This window comes from Pelodiscus sinensis, chromosome Z, assembly GCF_052426305.1.
Source record: "Pelodiscus sinensis isolate ZL-2025 chromosome Z, ASM5242630v1, whole genome shotgun sequence".
NCBI classification, from domain to species: domain Eukaryota; kingdom Metazoa; phylum Chordata; order Testudines; family Trionychidae; genus Pelodiscus; species Pelodiscus sinensis.
This window is the reverse complement of record NC_143085.1, coordinates 35300427-35323762: the sequence shown is the minus strand read 5'-3', so window position 1 is coordinate 35323762 and position 23336 is coordinate 35300427. Positions and strand designations below refer to the sequence as shown.

General features: G+C 47.4%; 1 protein-coding gene and 1 pseudogene across 3 annotated transcripts in view; both read right to left on the bottom strand.

The window, feature by feature from the left end:
- The window catches only part of FAM222A (family with sequence similarity 222 member A), a 113532-nt gene extending 103981 nt beyond the window's left edge, over positions 1-9551 (bottom strand). Inside the window, exon 1 of one of the 3 annotated variants that reach the window (XM_075898840.2) lies at positions 8939-9551. The gene's annotated coding sequence lies outside the window, so the exon portion shown is untranslated. Of the gene's footprint in view, positions 1-5555; positions 6802-8938 lie in introns of those variants that run through there. The other 2 variants (XM_075898836.2, XM_075898839.2) reach the window with 2 other exon arrangements.
- A 1241-nt stretch (positions 9552-10792) lies between these two features.
- LOC149520725 (uncharacterized) lies at positions 10793-13333 on the bottom strand (annotated as a pseudogene).
- Between the last annotated feature and the right edge of the window lie 10003 nt (positions 13334-23336).

The window sequence follows — 23336 nt, the reverse complement described above, 5'->3', positions numbered from 1 at the left end:
CTGCTGCTCTCTGGTAAGCCCTTGTGCCTTCCCAGCTTCCAGCTGAATTCATCCACAAATCACTGCTCAGGAGCTGAGTTTTGGGGGGGTGCGGCTTGCCATTTTGGGTTACAAATGCTGATAGTCTCTCTCTTTAGCGCTCAGAGTCCCAGGGGCTATAAAAATTCCCAGCAGGCTCTTGTCAGTTTCAGGTCATTAACTTTCTTTCATTGGGAGTTTGTTTACAGTGAGCCATAAATAGATGTATTTGTGCTGCTCACTAGCAAAAAAAAAAAAAAAAAAAAAAAAAAGGCAAAACAACAACCCCACATCACCCAGACCCTGCAAAAGGCTGTTGAGATGCCACATGCCACATAGAAAAGGGGGTTGAGAAGCAAAGAATCAAAATTAATAATTTCCTGCTTGTCTTGCATAGCAATTTAGAACAAACTGAGGAGCATGGCCAGGGAGAAAAACAGCTGCAGGAGGGTGCACGCTCCCCCAGCTTATCCTCCAGGAACTCTGCTGGCTTCTTACCCCCCTGGGGTCAATCTACCTTTGCTTAGCTCCAAAGGACTCATTTTAAACAAGTGCATCACATTTTCCACTGATGTGTTTTCCCCTCCTTCCATGTCAAGATAAGAGTTGGCAGAAGCAGGCTAGCCACTGGGTGATGGGTCTCTGTGCCAGTCACATTCCTCAAATGCCAAATTCAGGAATTATAGTGCAATATCCCACCTCCCCCAGCCCGCTGACAAAGCCAGTGGTATTACAACAATGTGTGTATGCCATCCTTCATGAACCCACGCCAGCCCTGCAGGGCAACAGGGTCAGCTCTGAAATTATGAGGGGAGCAGGGGATTGTTTTCAGAAATGTGGTCAAGTTAAGGCCAAAGCTCCCTTGTTTACTGAGATGTGGGAGGGCTTAGTGGATGCAGTTCATGGAACTATGGCATCACCCCCCCATGTAGGCCCAGTGCAAAGGGCACCAGGCATGCGACTGCCATAGGGAATGTGTGGTGTATTGAAGCACGCTGTTTGCAGCAAGTCGCTTAGTGCATTGGCAGGATTTCAAAGGTAGGAGGAGCCTTTGCCAAGGGCATCACATGTCGACTTCCCCCAAATCTCTGCATTTCTAGTCAAGAGCTCAGTCTAGAAGCTTGGCTAGGCAGACCACTAGCCTTTTCAGACAGCAGCATTGTCATGCACAGATGTGGGCTGTGAACACCTCCATTTTCCCATGTTCTGAGGAGGGGATGTGTCCAGACTTTCCCCAACGACTCCATTAGCAACTCGCCCAGCAGAAACACTTCCCTAGTCTGGAACAGAGTTCAAAGCCAGGCAGGCAACTCCCTGTGCATGCTGGGATGCATCACCTGTAGGCCACAGGTCCACATGTAAGGAGAAGGTGACATGGAACACGGATGCACACATGGCCTGCAAACCATGCTGTGCAAGCCTCCAGTCGCTATCCAGGCCCCAAGTATTCTGCAGCAATAGAAGCAGATGCAGAGCTGTGGTCTAACATTTATCTCTGTACTTATTACCCACCCACCCCTCTCCACTGAACAAACTATGCTTCAGCCTTGAGGGTTGTTTTTAAAAAAAGAAGAAGCCCCCATAAATGTAGCCCAACTGTAAATAGATGCAGCTCTCTCTGCCCCAACGTCCAGACAGTTGAGAGCTGCAAACAGCCCTGCTCATCTCCACGGACATGGACCCTGACACCTAAAAATGTTGCTGGAACAGGATACCATACTCCAAGAGGCTCTGTGAGACAGACCCATATTCTCCTATAGACAACCACCTAACCTCAAGATGATTCTTACCAACAACCACAGGACATACCACACTAATACCAACCCTGGTACCTTCCCTTGCAGCAAACCCCGTTGCCAGCTTTGTCCACATATTCATTCTGCTGATACCATTATTGGACCTAACCAAGTGAGTTATAAGATCAAGAACACATATTCCTGCGCATCCAGAAATATAATTTATGCTATCATGTGCCGAAAGTGTCCGTCTGCTATGTACATTGGACAAACATCTCAGACACTTCGCCAAAGGATTAATGCCCACAAAACAGATATCAGACAAGATCACAAAGAAAAACCAGTTTCTTGCCATTTTAACCAGAAAGGACACTCTCTCAATGACTTAACCACCTGCATTCTGCTACAAAGACCTTTTACATCTACACTTGAAAGGGAATCCTCTGAACTGTCATTCATGTTAAAATTCGACACTCTCCGGGAAGGAATGAACAAATACTCAAACTATCTTACCCATTACCAAGATAGCTTCCCCAATTATCACCTCTAATACCATTAGCTCACAGACATCCCACTCTCCCCACCTCTAATATCATCAATTCACAGACACTTACCTTCCTTCCTTCCCCCCCCCCCCGCATCTCCCTCCTGTTCTGAAATGTGATTTGTCCTTTTCATATGTGTTCATTTTTTTTAATTGTATCCTTTGGTATATATGGTTGTGACAATTTTCTTCCACTATTTGATCTGAGGAAGTGGGTCTGGCCCACGAAAGCTCATCATCTAATAAACCATCTTGTTAGTCTTTAAAGTGCTACATTGTCCTGCATTTTGCTTCAGCTACCCCAGACTAACATGGCTACATTTCTATCACTAATTAGCCATGTGAGTTTGCCTCCTATCCCTGCGTTTGATGTTTCAGCTCCAGCTAGCCAAAACTGAGTTCCCGCCTCACAGGGCAAATATTCTCTCTGCACATGAACTGCTCCACAGGTTAGGAATCTACACTCACTCTCCCACTAGGGCAGCAAGTGGGGGGGGAGGGATGGTGAAGGGGGAGGGAAGGGATATAGAAAAGGATGTGGCATGCACGCTGCTCAGGACAAGTGAAGTTCTCTCAGAATGGCACTGCTACAGGCCTGCTGCCCTGATATAGTTATAAAGAGTAACTACTGGAGTGGAGTGGTCCTAACACCGAGTTTCAATTTGTGAACACTGAAAGCAGAAGCCTTCCCCTGCCCTAGGGAAAAAAGAGCATGGAAAGTGACTGACATCAGTGAGGGGATTCAAGGCCAAGCCGGGCAATCAGCCATTACCAGGACTCCCTGAACAAGACACAGAACCAGCCACGGTTTCACTACAGGCAGAGGTTCCCTGAGGGCACAACATGCCCAGAGGCCTGTTGCCTTTGGGGCTCATTTTGCTTCTCCACAGGACGGTCCCTTGCCAGTCCAAAATTCACAGGGAACTCTTTCCACTGAACATGGAAAATTTTTTAGAACTCCATACCCACGCACCCTGTAGTCAGAGCAACGCAAATAGCCCCTTCTCCCCGTGTAAATTAAAACACCCATTAGGCAGATTTCAAAAGATGTCAGTAGGCTTATAATTATCCACGACATCCTTCGGAGATAAAAGCGATTACCGGGGATGCAAATCACTTAGCAACCAATCAGTGCCCCCAGAGTGCAAAGCACTGACCAGCCATCCATTTTCGCCTCGTCCTTTTCTTCCCTGCACTGAGCAAATACAAACACAGATAAAAAGCGGCACAATAGCTCTTGACACGCAAATAGGTTAACATAATAAAGCCAGCTTTAGCCGGCTCACTCGAGGGAGAAAAGCAATTCTGAGGCAAGCAGGAGGTAATAAAACAGGGCTTTTGTGTTCCCGGCTTCCATTCTCACCCCGTGCCAGCTCTGCCGCATTAGCGGCTAGGAATCGCTGTTTGATTGAATTACCTTTCATGAATATTAGGTTTTTGAGGAATGTGCAGGCAGCAGAGAAAGTCGAAATGTCTTATTTTCGCATGCACGCGCGCTGTAGCAGCCCATGTGATTGCCACAATTCCTTGTGGGAGGATGGGCTGCCTCTCTGGGAGCATAGCTTCCGCTCTGGACTTGTTTCTGTGGGTGCAAATCCATGTACCCACAATCAGGTGGCCAGATGGCACAAGCAAGAAGGCCAGTCCAGTCCAGGCCAAGCTGCAAATCCACCCTGCAGATACACCCATACTGTAAGCACAGGAGAGGTGCAGGAGAATAGGCAGCATGCATTCTATTCAGTGTCAAGCTCTGACCAGACTTTACTCAATAAACTCCTCTCACCCGCTCGGCAGTGCTCTCAGAAACCCAATTCTAGCTAAGAGCAGGAGGGGAGAGCCCACCGGCTTTAACATAAACAACGGCCGAACCAACCACAGTATCTGGCACCATGACTAAGGAATGAAGGAAACAGAATATGCAGGCACTTGCATTTTCCCTCAGAATGGCCTTTATGAAAATAGAAACACCCCTCCATCCTCACCTCCAGCCAGAGCTCTGACACAGACACCCCAAGGTGGGGATAAGAGCTGAGCATTATTACTCATTACCCGGGAGATCAGGCCACAGGGTTTTAGAAGAGGCCAGCATTTCACTCACAGCTGGGTGAGATGTGGCTGCCTCCACATCTGAGGTTCTGCAGTGTTTCTCCACTCAGCGGCCCATGAGCCATCCAGCATACCTTGCTCTCCAGAGCCTCTCAAACCACCCCTCTTGATACCGACTTCAGCAGGTGGGGGAAGAGAATGAACCAGGCGAGCATGTGTTGGCCCCTACTGGATGCAGATCCTGATCACCCAAGTTTGCCGTGCCTCTGCCATGCCTCTCTGGCACAGGACATGCGAGGGTGAGGCAGCCTTGCACAGCACCCCCTATCGCAAAGGAATCCAAGACCACAACTTGCAGCACTAAGACAAGCCACCGGGAAAAGTCAACCTGCTCTAGAGGACACCCCCTTCCTGGCCAGGATTGAAGCTGACTGACTATGCAAGGAGAAGCTGGCACTGCTGCTGATCGTGCTGCACCTGTGAAGTAGATCACTGGGGAACTGCAGACACTAGCACCTTTCACGAGGCACTGTTTACACAGTGAATTTTGGTAATTAGAAGTTCTTAATTCATAAGGAGTAGACACAGGTGCTGGAACTAGGGAGATATAGGAAATGTTCCCTCTAATTTTTTCTATCCAAGTGCAGAATAAATGTTGTTATGCGCACTGAGGCATGTATGGATGTGCACTAAAATTGAAACACATTCTGCTGGCTGCTGCTGGCTGTGGATGCTCTACTAATCAGCTGGGCACCATCTGAATTTCTCCTAGACACCCGCCCAAGCAATCAGCTTAAAGGGAACAATGGTTCTGCAGGTCTTGCTGCAGCTCCTGATGCAAAATGGTTTCCATCATACAGTTTGGTTCAATGGTTCTCAGCACCCCGACCACCCACATTGTCCCTATATCCCAGGCCAGGGTCCTCTGTAAGCTGTGCACTTGTGCAGTCACTCAGGAGAGATTCCAATGCCATTCAGGTAATCAGCAGTGTCCACTGCTAGATGTTTTGTTACTCCTGGTGGTGCACATCCACACATCTTGCATGTAAAATGTATTCCACACATGGATGGAAAAGACCAGAGGGAACATTGCCCTGCACATAGGACTGTTTAATGCAAAGATCCACTGTCCAAGATCACCCTTAAACAGCTGAGATCTCGCACTCCTACCCCCAAGCTCAGAACAGACAGCAAATGTGTTATTTACTCACCCATATAAAGCTGCAAAGAGAAAGCATCCAAATGAGAGATTCCCTCGGAAAGCTCTAAAGAATCACAGCACGCCCAAAGAACATCACAGAAAGCAGAGCACTTAACCACAGCTACAAATCGGGTTCCACATCGTCCTAATAGGGACCTTTTGTTCTTGGCAGGTAGATCAGTGAGAAAGAGGTCAGTGCCTAGCAAAGAAAGTGAGCCATTAAAAACACTCACTACTTAAATTCAGCTATTAGTTTCTATTCAGAATAATGGACCAATCACATCATTCCATGGCTTCCTTTACTCTGGCCTTGGGATAAATATTCAGAGCCTCAGATGTTTAAATTTTTAATGACCAATCTTATTTCAACTCCACATATATTGTAGTTTGAACAGAAAAGAGAACTTGCATGGGTATTTACTGACTTGTTAAACTAGCAAAGCTGTATAGCAAAGACAGAAAGAAATGCCAAGTTCTTAAAGATCAGCATTGGCTCCCCTTTTAACCAGTAAGAATTCAGAGAGACAAAAGAAAGGATTAAATGGCTTTTCTAATCTTTTCCTGCTAATTGGATCAAAGCACCCTTGCTTAATTCAGATGCTCTTCTCTCCTCCAGGCACCTAGGAATCTTCCAAAAAAAGTCAGCAAATCATTTCTTAGACTAGATCCAAATCTCTCCAAGCTCTTCAATTCTGTTTTGTATGTTTGCAGCTTCTTAAATTGAGAAGCTAAGTGAGGGAACCTACAGGCTGGAAAGCTGTTTATCTAACTGAAATGCCCCAGCCTATCTTTCCCCTTAATGAGTACTTTTGACTAGCCCTCCTGTGCATAAATGGGTTATGCTTTTCCTGCCTTTCCTGTTTTCCTCCAGTAAGTAATTGGCCATGTCTGTTAGGAACATTGCAAGTTTCTCTTCTCTCCCTTGCAGTCACACCTGTTATGTGAAAGCTATTGGCAGGGTATGTTTTCTTCTAGCAAGCAATGCACATTTAATGAGTTCACTTAGAGACGCCACAAGTATATTATGACTTGACACTGGGCACACAGAAACACACCCATCTAGTAGACTGGTCACATGCAATTGTGTTGCATGTGTATCATGTATGCATGCCATTTATTAAGGAATGTACCCACACACATCAGGCAACCTAAAGTAGCGTATGCTCAGATTGGGAACCTGAGAGGCACCTAAACATGTGACTTGCAAATACATTTTCTAACACACATTTCACTAGGTTTCATTTAAAATGTGACGAGTCCTACAGTTAGAATCAGTGCCAGCACACGCACATACATCTTTACTAAAAAGAAAATGACAACACAAGCCCCATATCAAAAGGTCCACACTAGAGAGGAGGAAAGACAAATACTAGATGATTTTTCTAAGCTCAAATATTAATCTCACTGTAGTAACTGCAGACACTATCAAGCTGAACAAGAACTTAGTTTAAAAATTCACTGCTACCTCCTTGGACAACATGACGTTACAGCTATGTGCATTCTGCCCTTAGGAACATGCCGTTGTGCCAACCAAGCAACAAGAAGTTACTCGCACACAGACTAGCCACACAATAGAAAATGGGATGCACAGTTCTGTAAGAAGCCAGACACCGTTGGGGATCTTGAAGCAACAAGAGCAGTAACATCCCAGTTGTTTGATCTAGTCAGATTACCTCCCGTATGTGCAAACATTTGGCGCAGGACAAACAGAAGATATTTTCAAATTACACTCCTACTCTTCCTTGAAACTAAATCTACAACAATGAAGCAAACCTTGGGTATTTTGCTTTGGACATCCTAAATATTCCCCCCAAAGCAAGTAAGTGTCTTTAGATATTGGCCTTTGGACTTGCACTGCTCAACATTAAAACTTTCCATATTTAGCATTTAAATTGCCTTCGTCTGGCAGCTCTCCTCAAAGTCAGGGTTCTTAGTACCTGGCACTAGGAGCACGTCTAACTTTCTTTTCTCAGCTCAGCCAGATAGGAAAGGTATTCCGATCATCCTTGGTCATGTGAAAGGAACTGACCTCAGCTTAAACAGCAGGAAGCCACTAAATGACCAGTAGTATTATCCATTTAATTCTTGCAGACAGCTTTGCTTTGCCTCCAGCAGTTTGGATCCCCCACAACTGAAGTTACAGGAGATATTATTACAGATTCTCTCTTTACACAACAACTAGCTTGAACATATTTCAGGCCATTCCTTATATTTGGAGACAGGTCTGTGGATACGCAAGGAGAGAAAGTTGGAAGCGTGAGAGAATAGCTTCAAAAGGAGACCATCTCTCAGGTGTTTTATTCTCCTATGTCACTGAGATGAAATATTTCATGTGTTTCTGCCCTTTCATATATTCTGTTTGCAACAGCCGCAAGTATTTCCACAGCTACCTAGGGAGCAGGATAGCAGGCAGAACAGCTGCAGCAAGAACAGGTGGGTTATTTTTCTGTAAAAATCAAGTACCACACCATCAGGGGGTCAGTGATGAAACTAGAAGGATATCTATTTGATGCAAACCACTCTCCTTAGAAGCCCATGTCTCTGAGTCTCCCTCCTCCCTCCCCCGACACAGAAATGGACCGTTTGTTACCATCAGCCATTCAGCCAACCACTCCAAAAGGCGAAAAAGCAGTTTGGGTTTCATCTCGGAATTGGTAGATGAAAAGAGAAGGACAGAAATAAGCCACCCCAGTATGCCAGCCCTCTCCTTCGAACACTAAGCAGGTAAATCTGGCAGGTCCGTCTCCGTTTGTGTATCTTACGATGTCACCGGGGTTTAGCAGCATTGGAGAGAACCTTTCATCTGCTTCTCATTAAGCAGAGACGCCCCTTTCACAGCTAAAGATACCAGAGGGCCATGGAGGGATCAGCTCCCAAAAGGAGAGGGGTTCAGCCGGTGTGAACAGGCAGAACTGCCCTGCTCAAGCACACAAAAGAATTTTGCAGGAAGAGGGGACATCGGAGGGGTCACATGTGCCATATGGGGGGGCCCCATCCCCCAGATCCAAGCCAGTGGCCCGTAGTTAGGAGATCCAGCACCGAGTCAGGCGACCCCCAGCTCTGCCGTCCGTGTCACTCGGCTGGGGCAGTTCCCAGCTGCGTGGGAAGCCCCCGGGACAGGGACCGGCTGCACGGCCCTGAGGAGGAGGGGCGGCCCTGGCAGGACCATTGCCTGCGCCCGGGGTGAGGCCCCTGCAGGCAGGCAGAAGGCGGGTCTCGGGTCTGGGGCCCGGCCCTGCTCTGTCTGCGGGCCGCTAGCCCAGCCCCGGGAGCCGCTCCGCGCTGCCCGACAGGCGAGGCCCGGCCCGACGCCGGGTGCCCCCAGCCCAGCCGGGCTCCTTCCCGGCCCTGCGCGGCGCAGCCCAGCCGGTCCGCCCCAGCCCCGCTACTTACCCTCCGCGCTGCGCCGGGCGGCTGCCTCTCCGGGACGCTGCAGGCCGGAGCGAGCCCCGCGGCCATGAACCGGGTGCGGGGGATCCCTGGCCGCAGCCACAAAAAGCCGCCCGGGCGAGAAGCGAATCCTGCCGCGGGGCACGGCCGGGCCGCGCGCTGCGTCTCACGCCGGCGGCCGGATGCCCATCCCGGGCAGCGGGGCTGGGAAGGAGCCGCAGGAAGCTCGGAGAGCGGCAGGGGGGCGCTCACATCCCGGGGCTGGCCGGGCTCGAGAGATGCCGGGTCCCTTTGTGCAGCCCGGGCAGCCGCTGCCTCCTTCCCGAGGCCCCGCTCCCCGCTAGCCCTTCATCGCCGCCGGCTCCCCCAGCCCTGCCTGGGGACGCGCCGGCTGCAGCGCCGCCTGCCCGGGCTGCTGCGGCTCCCGGCGCGCACAGGCTGCTCCAGGCCGCAGGGGCGGGGGATGCACCGGCGGCTCCTTCATGCACCGGCGCGAGCCCCGCACGCTCGGGCTGCTGCAGCGGCGGCTCCAGGCCCGGCGGCCTCGCTCGCTTCCCCTCCTGCCCGGCGCGCGGCTCCGGCGACACTGAGCGACGGAGCCCGGAGCCCGGCGGCCGCACGCGGCTGAGCCACGCCCCCTCCCCGTTACCAGGGTGACGCCCTGTAGCGTCCTGCGGGGGGCGGGGCCGCTGCCACGCGTCCTTTCCGCGGCAAAATTGAAGGGGAGCCCCGCCGCGGGCCTGCCCCCCTCCAAAACTACAGGCCCCGGCATGCACTGCGCTATCAACCTCCTTCCCGGTCTGTGCTTGGGGCCGCGAAGCCCTCTGGGAATCGTAGTCCGCAGTGTGGGGAGCTGAGCCTCCCCCCTCAGCTGGGTCCATTGAATAGTCAGGGGGGCATCCTGTGGGAAATACTAAGGGACATGGGCTCTGGAGGGTGGCCCAGACTCAGGGGTGGCTGCAGTGCATCCCCCACGCATCCATCTGCTCCTGTCTCCCATTGCCCTGTTATTCCCACTCCCTGTTTCTGTAGTGTGGCTGGTTTCTAATCCATGACAATACCTGGTCATGGAGTAAGAGCTAGTTTCCTTAACAGACTCTTGGAGGGACTTCTTTACAGACTTTTGACAATCGGAATAAATTTTGTCTCCTGACTCTCCATTAGCCACTGTTTTGCTAACATTCCCAGTGGATTGGAGAGGCATGATTTTCCTGTGCAGTTATCATGCTGGCTTGCCCCATCACAGCATGGTCATTGAGGTGCTTTATAACTCCTCTCAATAAATATTGTTTCCAATAATATCTTGCAGTGAAGTAAGACTGATTACAAAGAGATAAAAGGCTCTGTAATCTATTCCAACTCCCAGAGCCAGCCTTTTTCCTTGGATAATGTTGCAGTTTCATCTGCATGGGTCTTTGCTTGAAACTTTTTCCCTGTGCAACATCATGCTACTGGCATCTTGCTGGTAAAACACATAAAGTTTGAACCAAATCTGTAAATCTTCTGCTCTCATATTACACACAGTCTAGATATTAGAAGCAAGGTCTGACACGAAGAGCCTTGAATGACTGACTGCTGATGGACCTGAGTATTTAATAATGAGCCAACTCACTGCCCCAGGAGGTTTGACAGCAACATTTTCACTGGCAAGGGCTGCACTATCACCTCTGAGTGACCTATGTTGTCATAGACTTCACAGATTCTAAAACCAGAAAGGACCCGTATGATCACACATAACACAACTGCATGAATTTCAGCCAGTAATTCCTGAATCCAGACCAATTAGAGTGTATCATTTAGAAAAAACGCCCAGTGTTGATTTAGGACCTATTGTCAAAGTCAGACAGGACTCACAGATTTGGCAGACTGCTCTGTTTATTTCAGCAAAGCTTTGCTAAAATGCATGGAGAAAATGTGAGTACCCTACAAGGTTCAAACCCCTTGATTTTATACAGTCAAAAGGAAGCCAAAATTAACAGGATTAAAAGGGGGGCAAAACTTCACATAATTAGTGTGAGGCTACTCAAGTACTCTTCATTTCAATATTAAGCACACAGCAATCTCCTGGCTATATCTCCCTGATTATCTGGAATTGTTTCCTAACACTTAATGTTTCTTTTCCTGTTAAACTCAGGCCCAAATTGGCTAGCACCTTGATCTGCATACCTACAATCAACATTAACATACTTTTCTTCTTCCTCTTAAAAGACAAACAGAATTCCTTCAACTTATTCCATTATTACAGCACAATTCATCTTTTTCTTACAGTATAATTCTTTCTACTTTCACAATCCCTCCTTTTGGTCAAGCCTCGCCTATGACCAACAATTACTGGGTTCCTTGCATTAACTGTTCTTTGTCTCTCTGTTCATCAGTGATATTTAAAATAATCAGATTAGCACTCTGGTGAGGGGTAGCTAGCTGTGTGATATGTTTTGCACAGTTTTGGATACAACAGGAGATTTACTGAAAACCTACAAAAATCATTAAGATCCCAAATAGGATAGTCAGGGTTCCCTGAAACAACCAGTTTCCTATGCCAGAGAAATTGAACAAGTTACTCAGCCATTTCCACAGGGAACTTGGCTCTTCGTGAGGAAGATATGCAATCTTTTCTAAGTAGTTAGCGCGATCTATTACATCATTGGTGTTGTCTGGTATATATACACAACATTCTTTGCCAATGAGAGCACAGGTCCCTCCTTTTGCTGCCAGCACTATATCCAATGCCTGACGGTTTTGGAGGACCACTTGTCTGATCGCTCCCGTTTCTTTGGCCAGGGCCCTTAAACTTTCTCCAGTTTCATTTGCCATGATTTCAACTACTGCTTGTAACCTCAGAAGCCTTTTTGCATGATGTATTACTCCCCCAAATGGGATAAAGGAACCACCAATAGCCTCTTCCCAAGTTAAAGGGCTTATGTGATTCACATACCATTGGGCATCCGACAAGTCCCTTCTTTTTCGCCTAAAATTACGGAGGCGTTCTCGTGGGAAGGACTCTAACACTCGGAATTGTGGGAAGAGTTGGGCGGGATAACAGATACCTGACTAGTTAACTGGTAATGTGGTATAGGCCTTTGTCCCACAGACCCAATGATGCCCTATCAAAGCCGGGAAGGGTCGGTTGCACCCCTTTGCCATATAGGGGTCTACAAAGGAGGAGTAATATCCCCCGAAGGGCACACGGTGATTCTCCTTACGGGGAGTGGTGTTATTTGCATGGCATTGAAAGATTGTACTGTTCTCACTAGGGTGGCTGTAGCGGGAGCAGGAGAGTGATTTCCCTGTTTGATCCCAGGTTGAGAAAAAATTCATATCCCCATACCCGGTCCTCCATTTTTCAATCTTGTTTGAATAATCCCATACACCATTGGTTACAATATGCTGAAGACAACTGCTCCTCCCCAGATTCAGCCCTGTCCCATTACACACCCAACACCAGTGACCTTTTCCCTCCACCACGCTTATCCATTTAGATACATTTATTCCTACTGCTTCCCAAGTGTCATTACTGTTCCATGTCTTGTTAAATGGATGAGGTCCTCCGGTGAGGCCTGGGGAATTAAGTGGGATTGCCAAGACAGGAACACCAGCTTGTGAGTGGGCTGGGATGTGGCTGCAGACCCAGCAATTAGAGATATTAAGGGTCTGAGCGATCCATACTTGCTGGTGGATAAAAGAATTGTCATTGTCATTGTGGATTCCCCAGACCTTAAGACACCAGTAGCCGAGGAACAGGCCCCACCAGAGGCACATGCTGGAGGCAAGACCCTTTTTGGTTCTGACAACCTCAGCTGAGGGAACCGCAGTCACGGTTTTATGTCCGCCAGGCAGCAGGCGCTAGGCTCACTGCTGCTTCTTCTTGGGCCTTGCTTTTGGTTGTCGTCTGCTTCAGGCAACCCTTACGTGAACGTAGGTTGTAAGGTATTGCAGGCTGTTCCTCTACGTCTTCTTCTGGAGTCAAAATTGACTCTGCGTGGTCCTGAGGCGATGACTGGTCTGCTGGGGGTGGTGCCTTCTTACACTGAGAAGCATGTATCCATGCTGCTATGCCGGATAGCTTAACAGCCGTCTGGGTAGTGAGCAGCACCTGATGTGGGCCCTTCCACCGGGGTTCCAAGGCGTGTTTTCATTGGTGGTGTCGTATGTAGACCCAATCACCTGTCTCGAGGGTGTGGCAGGCGTCAGAGGTGGGTTCGGTTGGCCAGGCGGCTCAAACCTGTGAATGGAAGTGACTTACAGCTTGCATTAGTCCCTTGCAGTACTGTAGGAGTATACTGTGAGTCAAGTTCAAGTCTGAGACTGGAGTAATGGTAGTCATTGTTCGCATAGGGCGCCCCATAACAATTTCAAAAGGACTTAATTTATGTCTTTGGGATGGGGTGGATCGAATTTCCATAAAGGCCAATGGTAAGGCCGCTGGCCAGCTTAACCCTGTAGAGTCACAAATTTTTGCAAGCTTATTTTTTTTAGCATGCCATTTCGTCTTTCAACTGCACCTGCGCTCTGTGGGTGGTAGGGACAGTGCAGCAAGTGCGTGACATGTAATACACGATCCAGGTGCTGAACAAGTTGTCCAGTAAAATGTGTACAAAGTGGCAGGAATTCCTTTGTCACTGGACAAAGTGGCAGGAATTCCTTTGGCAGGCATAATATGATTTAACAAACATTTGGCAACAGACAGTGAATCAGCTTTGCGACAAGGAAAGGCTTCAATCCAGCCCGAAAATAAGCATACCATAACCAGAATGAATTCATAGCGTTGACACTTAGGCATTTGTACAAAATCAAGCTGCCAATGCAAGAACAGTGCTTGGGGCAGGCCCCAGAACCCGTGAGCTACCTTTACAGGTTTGCCAACATTGTAGCTTTGGCAAGTGGTACAGGTGGCACAGTGGCGAGCTGCAAAAGAGCTGAAATGTGGGGCTCACCATCCTGCCTTAGTAACAGCAGAGACCATCCCCTCCTTTCCGACATGCGAAACGCCGTGTAGCAGGGCGGCCAGAGCTGGGTAGAGCGAAAAGGGGGCCACAAAGGCACCACTAGGCGAGCGTCAAAGGGAATCAGGGTGTAGAGAGCAACCCTGGGCGACCCAGGAGTCTTTTTCTGCTTCTGGGGCAGAGTCTTGGAGCAGGGTGAGGTCAGAAAGGGACGGCGGTGGTACAGAAACAGAAAGGGAACCGAGAAACGCACCGGGGGAAGGTTCTATGGCAGCATTACCCTTAGCAACATCAGTATCTGCTGTGGAGTGACCAGGTCACTTAACAATAGCTAATGCAGATGGGAGTAAAACTGCATACAGGAGAGCAGCAATGTAGGGGCCATTCTTGATAGGGGTACCAGCAGAGGTAAGGAAACCCCGAGCTTGCCAGAGGGTGCCAAAGTCATGTACAACCCCAAAAGCATATCGAGAATCAGTATAAATGGTGGTGGAGCGTCCCTCAGCCAGAAAGCAAGCGCGGGTTAGGGCAACTAGTTCAGCAACTTGTGCTGAAGTCACAGAAGGTAAAGGCACAGCTTCTAGGGTTTCAGAGAGTGATACCACAGCGTATCCTGCGAGGAGACGACCTTGGCTATCTCTAAAGCAGGAACCGTCAGTGAATAACACAAGGTCGGAGTTAGAGACAGGGACATCAGAAAGGTCGGGGCGCGGGACGGTGACAGCAGAGACAGTTGCAAGGCAGTCGTGGGGTTCACCGTCATTAGACAGAGGAAGGAGAGTGGCAGGGTTCAGTTGAGAACAGCGCTTTATGGTGATATGCGAAGCCGAAAGCAGTAAAAGTGAGGCGGGCGGAGGAAAGGTGAGCTGTATTACCTTGTAGCAGGAGAGTTTCTATAGAGTGAGGGACCATGAGAGAAACAGGAGAGCGGAAGACAAGGGACTCAGACATTTCAATTAGGCGTGCCGCGGCAGCCACAGCCCGCAGACGGGGTAGACCTTGGGCAACAGGATCCAAGGTGGCAGAGAAATAAGCTACTGGACGATTTTTTTTTGCCACCATGCTCCTGAGTAAAAACCCCAAGTGCACAACCAGATTGCTCGTGGCAGAAAAGGGTAAAAGGCTTACAGCAGTTAGGTAACCCTAAGGTGGGGGGGGCAGTGAGAAGCACTAAAGAGTCAGTTTCTGAGGCAGATAATGAAGGGGAACAGAGGAGTAGATCATTTACACATTGGACCAATGTGGACCCAGAGGGGAAGACCAGGTCAACAAGGTCTTTGGCTAATGCTTGGGAAAAGTAAGACGGGCTTTCTGTGTACCCCTTGGGAAGCATACTGCTGCTCCTTGTAAGAAAAGGCAAAAAGATACTGGGACTTAGGGTGAACCGGGACAGAAAAGAAAGCAGAACACAGATCAACATCAGTAAAATGAGTTGCATCTGGCAGGATAGAAGCCAGATTAGTTGCTGGGTTAGGGATTACAGGAAAGGTGGGTACAACAATGCAGTTAATAGCTTGAAGATCCTGAACAAACCACCATGATTTACCATCAGCTTTTCAAACTGGGAGGAGGATAGGGGTGTTACAGGGGCTGGAACAGGGGACAATAATGCCTTGTTCCCACAGGGTGGATATGACCGGAGCTGAAACCTCTAAATCCCAAAAACTGGGTGCCACAACCCCTTTCTCTGACCTTATCCCCATTCTTGGTACCCTCCCCATTCCCAGTACTGTCTGCCCTGCCCTGAATAATGCTGTATTTGCAGAGCTATCAACCTTTGTGAGGACTGCTTCTCTTTCCTTTTAGAGTGCAGTGGCAATGCTCTGCCACTGCTTGCAATTTGTCCATGGTCTTGGCCTCCCATCCAACACTTATTTGCTTTAACATACTGCTAATAGCAGATAAGAGGCTATTAACAAACGCATGCGCCAGGGCGCCCTGTCCATTTTTACCTGGTTGCTGTACCCCAAAAAAACCAACCAACCAAACAAAAACCATCAGTCAGTCTGTGTGATAGTTGCCCGGGTTTTTTTTTTTTTTTTTTTTTTTTTTTTTGTTGCTGTTTACGGGGTTATAAGTAGCTTACACAGTTGCAGCAGGTCTGCTTCAGAGGGTTCATAGGCATTGCACACTAGCAAAATTCCTCTGCAAATTTGGTAGGGTTTTCCTTGGGCTTTGGAAAACCTTTTAAAATCGAGTGGAGCTCCGTGTGGGTCCAGGGTTTATAGCTTCAAGTGGGACCGGTCTGAGTCTTCTTGGAGGATGGGGTAAAGGGAAGCGCTTGGTCTGGTGGTGGGAGAGGAGGTTTCCAATAAAGCTTTTTTTTTTTCTTATAATTAGAATTTTTAAGGAAGGCGAGCTTCGATTCAGTTCATTTAAGATTTGCCTCGTCCCACCACTGCATGAAGCTATCTACCTCTCCTCTAGCCAATTTAGTTTTTGGGAAGGCCAAGTTTGTCTTTTAAGACGTCCACTTGGTCTTTGTTCCAAGATCCTAACAGTGGCCACTGAGTTTTGGGATCCCCCCAGAGTCAATCTAGATCATTTTTCCAGAAATTTACAGGAGTCCGGACCCTTTCTAAAATATATAAACTGAGCCAGGGTCCCTTTAGGGAACTGCCCTTGCTTAGACGTCTGGTTACCCATACAGGAGGACTTCATACACCAATCACACCAGGAGGAAATTCGGGTTCGTCAGAGCGGTGCCCGGTGCAACACACAAAAGAAGCCCACAGGCTACTGCCTCAATCGCCCTTGCGTTCACTCCAAGGATTTTATCCAAGGTGCGGTGCGGCTGCGATTGTGCAGATTCCAGTCACACAGACCGCGGGGACAGGAGCCCCTTGGTCGGCCAGTCCCTGGACAGGGATGGCTCCCAGACTCACTCACACCACAGGGAAGACGGATAGACACAGAGACAAGACAGTCCTCAGTCCGGACAAAATAATTACCTGACCAGAGTCCTGATGTTAGATCCCGGGATCCCTACCAGAACAGAGCAGGAACCAACAGGTTCGATGGCGTAGACTTCGCTGTGGCTGTGCACCTTTCCGTTCTGGCGGAGGACCGCTCGGGCTAAATGCCCAGGTGCCGGCTGCCACGGTAGTCCTGCAAGACAGTCAGGGATCACACAGCTTCAGCGAAGACGGTTGCCATCTCAGTAGAACCTCCAAATTGTCAAAGTCAGACAGGACTCACAGATTTGGCAGACTGCTCTGTTTATTTCAGCAAAGCTTTGCTAAAATGCATGGAGAAAATGTGAGTACCCTACAAGGTTCAAACCCCTTGATTTTATACAGTCAAAAGGAAGCCAAAATTAACAGGATTAAAAGGGGGGCAAAACTTCACATAATTAGTGTGAGGCTACTCAAGTACTCTTCATTTCAATATTAAGCACACAGCAATCTCCTGGCTATATCTCCCTGATTATCTGGAATTGTTTCCTAACACTTAATGTTTCTTTTCCTGTTAAACTCAGGCCCAAATTGGCTAGCACCTTGATCTGCATACCTACAATCAACATTAACATACTTTTCTTCTTCCTCTTAAAAGACAAACAGAATTCCTTCAACTTATTCCATTATTACAGCACAATTCATCTTTTTCTTACAGTATAATTCTTTCTACTTTCACATAATCCATGACAATACCTGGTCATGGAGTAAGAGCTAGTTTCCTTAACAGACTCTTGGAGGGACTTCTTTACAGACTTTTGACAATCGGAATAAATTTTGTCTCCTGACTCTCCATTAGCCACTGTTTTGCTAACATTCCCAGTGGATTGGAGAGGCATGATTTTCCTGTGCAGTTATCATGCTGGCTTGCCCCATCACAGCATGGTCATTGAGGTGCTTTATAACTCCTCTCAATAAATATTGTTTCCAATAATATCTTGCAGTGAAGTAAGACTGATTACAAAGAGATAAAAGGCTCTGTAATCTATTCCAACTCCCAGAGCCAGCCTTTTTCCTTGGATAATGTTGCAGTTTCATCTGCATGGGTCTTTGCTTGAAACTTTTTCCCTGTGCAACATCATGCTACTGGCATCTTGCTGGTAAAACACATAAAGTTTGAACCAAATCTGTAAATCTTCTGCTCTCATATTACACACAGTCTAGATATTAGAAGCAAGGTCTGACACGAAGAGCCTTGAATGACTGACTGCTGATGGACCTGAGTATTTAATAATGAGCCAACTCACTGCCCCAGGAGGTTTGACAGCAACATTTTCACTGGCAAGGGCTGCACTATCACCTCTGAGTGACCTATGTTGTCATAGACTTCACAGATTCTAAAACCAGAAAGGACCCGTATGATCACACATAACACAACTGCATGAATTTCAGCCAGTAATTCCTGAATCCAGACCAATTAGAGTGTATCATTTAGAAAAAACGCCCAGTGTTGATTTAGGACCTGATCCTAAAGCTCACTGAAGTCAGTGGATAAGATGCCATTGATTTCAATGGGATTTGGATAATGTTTTCAAGGAAGGCACCAAGGAATGGAGACTTTAGCACATCTCTTTATATGTTTGAGGCATTCTGCAGGTGCAGGCAAACATAGATACAGTAAGTTATCCCTACCTAAGACAGACTCCCAATTTTCTGCTGCACCTTGATGGAGGTGCTAAATAGTTCACTGGAACTCTGAGTTTTTTGATATAGGTCAGAACAGGATGCAGAAGTTTCAAAATACTTTGGCTTGTCCTTTAAATTTTTCTAGTTCCATTTTCTGTGTGAAATCCTGTTCCCCTTTGGAGACTTCAGGCATTTAGGATAGTTAAGATACTGAAATTTGGGGTATATTTTTATAAGGATCCAAATATCCAAACCTCTGGAGATTTCCCCTTTCTAGTTCCCATCCAGGGAACATTAAGGTTGAGAAATTATAATAAAATAATAGCTAGATATGCTTTCAGGAGAGTAATTCCTCTGTGTAATTATAACACATATTATCCTCCCTATGAAAATACATTATCCTGAATAAATTATCTCTTTGAGCAGGGCTATTCATACTATACATTTGTTTCATTTCTTTCTTTTTCTTTTTTTTCCCTTTTTACTAGTATAGTCACTATGTTCTTGTGCAACTTTATAAATCTGCTGTTGCTTATTTATCTCCTTTCTATGTTGTAGTCTAGGAGGCTACAGATTATAATAAAACTATTATACATTTGTGAATAGCAAATACATTGTTCAAAGATAATTTAATCAGACAATTAATAAGTCAGCTAGAAAGAGCTTTTTATATTCAGTACAAAAATGGAAACCTCAATTTTCACAGAAAATGTGTTAACTACCTAGAGTCATTCACTGGAGCTTGGCAGTGCTACAGTGTGTTTGCTGTGGAAGAAATCTCTTTTGAATCAGGTGAACATTTTAACTCTGTATTAGTCTTGAACAAGACACTGTCAAGCAGTTTAAAATTTGGATGGGCTACCTAAATGTTTACAGGATGGAAATGGTTCCATGACTCAAAAAGAAAACAAATGGATAAACTACTTTTTTACATAAATATTTCTCAACAATGTTGGGAGCCCACACAAAACATTACCCTCCTAAGGAATGAGAACCACACAAAGTGAAATTAACTATAATTGTTAAATGAAACTGACCAGTTTAATGTCAATATTCAAGATGAGCAAATTACCAAAAACAAGCAAGCAGCTTCCATCAGTGGTGAAAGATAAAGATTTTTAAAAGCCCTTCAAGCTCTAGCATAAATAATATATGGTCTACATCTTCTGGCATAACCCACATTGCCCTGGAAATCTAGCCTAAAAGTTTTAAACACATGTGGTCTCATTCTGATCTTGATTACGCTGGGGAAGTAGAGTTACTCTGGATTTAACTGAGAGCAAAATCTGGTCAGTGATCTGTAAGTTGACAGCATCCCTTTAATTTAATATAATTCTGTTTGACTGGCACAGGAAATCCAAATTGCTGAGCATTTTCATCTCTCATTGTGACAAATGCGTGCTGTAATTCTTTGACCAAAATGTCAGTCGGCTCTGAAAATGACTGGCCCTAGAATGAGAGAGATTTCCAAGGGATTAAAACCAGACCATTACTCTCCAGTTTAAATGCATTCATGTCTCTGAAAGCCTATCTGCTTTGGCTCCTTTTGTACAAAAAGTTATTGACTTATCAAGGTTAAAATACATTCAGCATGGTCCAATAAAACAGGGATCTCTCAGCATTCATGCTGTCATTTGGAGGTCCGTTTTCATGGCAACAGGGCTCTTTTCTGCACATTAAATGGTTCAGTTGTGCAAAGTTCAGACATTACATAAACAGAGAGGTAACAACAACAAAAAAAATCAATGAGCGCATAGGCATGGAAAAAGGAGATAGCATTGATTTGTCCCACCATCGATATTTGGGATCACTGCTTCTTGCCCTGTACAAAATCCTCACACACTGGCAATAGAGACACAAAACAAAGGCTGCAGGACACACGGGGAGAGAATGGGCCTTCACTTCACAGTTCACCATCTCCTTCCCTTTAATTAATATTGTCTTTGGTCACAGACCAGGAGCTTCCAGCTGGGCTGCTGATTCCTGCATGTGCCAAGCACAGTGAGAAACAGATCCTTTCAGAAATGAAATGGAGAGAGACCTTTTACTCTGATGATGTCTTATTAATATTGTCTCATGCTGTTACAACTTGGCATGCTGTAGGGCACCCAAGTGTCTCCGGACACCAAAGGTAGAAAAAAGCTGGTGCACCCTGGTGCAAAGCACCAGCAAGAGACTGACCAGCTGGGTGCAGGGCTCTGGGTGATGATGGCTCCCTGGGTGGCATGGTCACAGTGAATTCCAGCTCCAGTTCTGGGAATCCAGAAGCTGAGCAGTGTAGTCCCCACCCTCCAATCAACCCCGAGCTGCCCCACAACTCCCTGCCCTGACTCCTACATCCCTTTACCCCCTGCCCTGACTTCTGCTCCTCTCACCCCCCTGTCTTGCGGTTCCCATCCTCCACTCCATCTTGTGCTTAAATTTCTTACAGGTACTGTCCTATCACAACCATCCCAATGGCCTGCACTAACCCAACAGGATAGCTCCTGTAAGAAATGTAAGTTACTTTCACCCCTGCCAGACACAAAGACAACCTCATCCCCGCCCCCTCCCTCATCCTGCATTCCCTGTTATACTGCTTTGGGATCTAAGGCATAGTTTGGAGCTGATTTTTCTCCTGCCGCAGAAGAGGGAGAAGAGGGCTCAGACCTCACTGGTGGGGTCCAAGAGACATTGGAGTGATAGCCCTCATGCTGTGGCCAGAACACCTGACCAGGGTTAATTCCAGCTCTGCCACAGACAACTCCTTGGGAGAGTCACTGGATTTGGACCACTTGATGGTTCCCTGGTCTGTGCGTTCCCTCTGGAGCATCGGGCATTGTCCACTGTTGGAAGACAGGACTCTGGGCTAGATGGACCTTTGGTCTGGCTGTTCTTATGTTCTTATCTCTTTGGATCCATGAGAGATAGTAACCCTTCTCTCTCCCATTTGTTGGTTCTTCTATGGAAGGGTTCAAGGGAAGGTCTCTCACTATGCGTCTGATCAGTACTCGGCACATGCGGGGGCTGGAGGGGTGATCTCAGTTGAAGCCTCTAGGTACTGCAGAAATAACATTCGTTCGTCAGGCCTGTCTGACAGGAGGTGGGGGAGGGGACAAAAGGCGCAACTGCTCCAGGGCCCAGCAAGTCAAAGGGGCTTGGGGCTGCCGGCTGCCATTACTGCAGCAGTGGTGTCAGCCAGAGCCTCAGGTCCTTTAAACAGCTGCTGGAGCCCTGCGTGGCATGTTGCCAAGCCCTGGGCAGCATGCTCCGGATGGCACTGAGGGGTGCAGTCTGGGCAGCACTGAGGGCCAGCTGCCCTGGCCCTGCCCCTTCTGCCTGAAGCCTCATCCCTTCTGAGAACACAGAGCAGGGTCCTCCCCCTTGCCCAGGGGCCCAATGAGTCTGTTGGCTCCCCTGGCATTAATGATTGATTTATAACAGCCATGTGTGCTTTGCTACTCTATTGTCTGGGGTACAGTTTTCACTAGCCTCCGACAGTGGTGCAGTCAGAATTTTGTTAAGAAGGGGCCCAGGTTACTGGCCCAGACACCCTATATTTGAGTGGCTTTGTGGCCCTGTGAGACTGGTTGCAATGTCACTCATTTAAATTTGCCCCAGCTGCTGCTCCATCTTCTGATTAGGAGCCAAGGAGATGCCTGGTCCCCCTCCTCATTGCTTGGCCTCTTCTCTCTTGAGGGAAGCCTTTTGAAATCTCTCTCATCTCCTTTAGAGTTTCCCAGACAACAGAGCTGTTTTTCACACACCTCAGGGTGTGCCGTAGCGGAGGGCCACGTGTTCTGAGAATGTAAGAGCCTGTCATGCTCTCATATTCCAGAGGGTCAGTGGTCTTAAAAAAAAAAAAGCCACATCCATTCTGATTTAATTAGCCCTGATGTCACATTCCCACCTCCCATCTTTCTTTCTTTCTTTCTTTCTTTCTTTCTTTCTTTCTTTCTTTCTTTCTTTCTTTCTTTCTTTCTTTCTTTCTTTCTTTCTTTCTTTCTTTCTTTCTTTCTTTCTAGGATATGAGTTGTAGCTGGAGAAAGCATAAGGGTATGTCTACACTTGCCCCCTACTTCGAAGTAGGGAGGCAAATGAAGGTGATCAAAGTTGCAAATCAAGCATGGGATTTAAATATCCCGCACTTGATTAGCATAGTCACGTCTGGTCGCCATGTTGGAAATTGACTAGCCCGAATTAATTCACTGCGTGTAGACGCGGTACTCTGAGGGAAAACCTCATAATTCGAATTAACCGTACTGCTCCTGCAATGAGCTACAAGCAGGGACTCATGCAAGAGCTCTCTTTGGAGAGTGAGTGCTCAGAAGGGTTCTGTCACTGGCAGCTCTATGTCCAAACCCATCAGCTTCTCTACATCATCTCCATGGCAGGAGCTTCCCAAACGCAAGGTCTGCAGGGGAAGTATATCCAGCCACATGCTGGAGGTGGATGGTCTTTGGAGGTGGGCCTAGGTTAAGGACAAGCCTTCATTTTAATTGGTTAAAACAATCTCCTTTCACTGGAGGGAGGGCACCTTTGTGGTGTCAGCTCCTCCGAGCCCCATTTGGAGAAGGGGCACAGAGTGAAAATAAGTGTATCCCATAGGCATTGCACACAGCTGGTCAGTGGGCACCCACAAGACAGATGCCTTCACACCCATCCAATCAGCACAAGGTGAGTAGAACTCCAGTCTTCCCAGAGCAGATTGCCAGCAGCGGCACCCAGCTGACATTAGGCAAGGAGGTCTGGGGTGAGTTTTAGCATGTCACTCAGATGCTGATGATAGATGTCAAGCTTTTTGCTTTCCAGTCGAGGGGGCAAAAAGGGTTCCAGTGTGAACATTTTCATTAGAGGTAAGACACCAACATCTGTTGCGAAAGCAAATGGAGAGCTAGG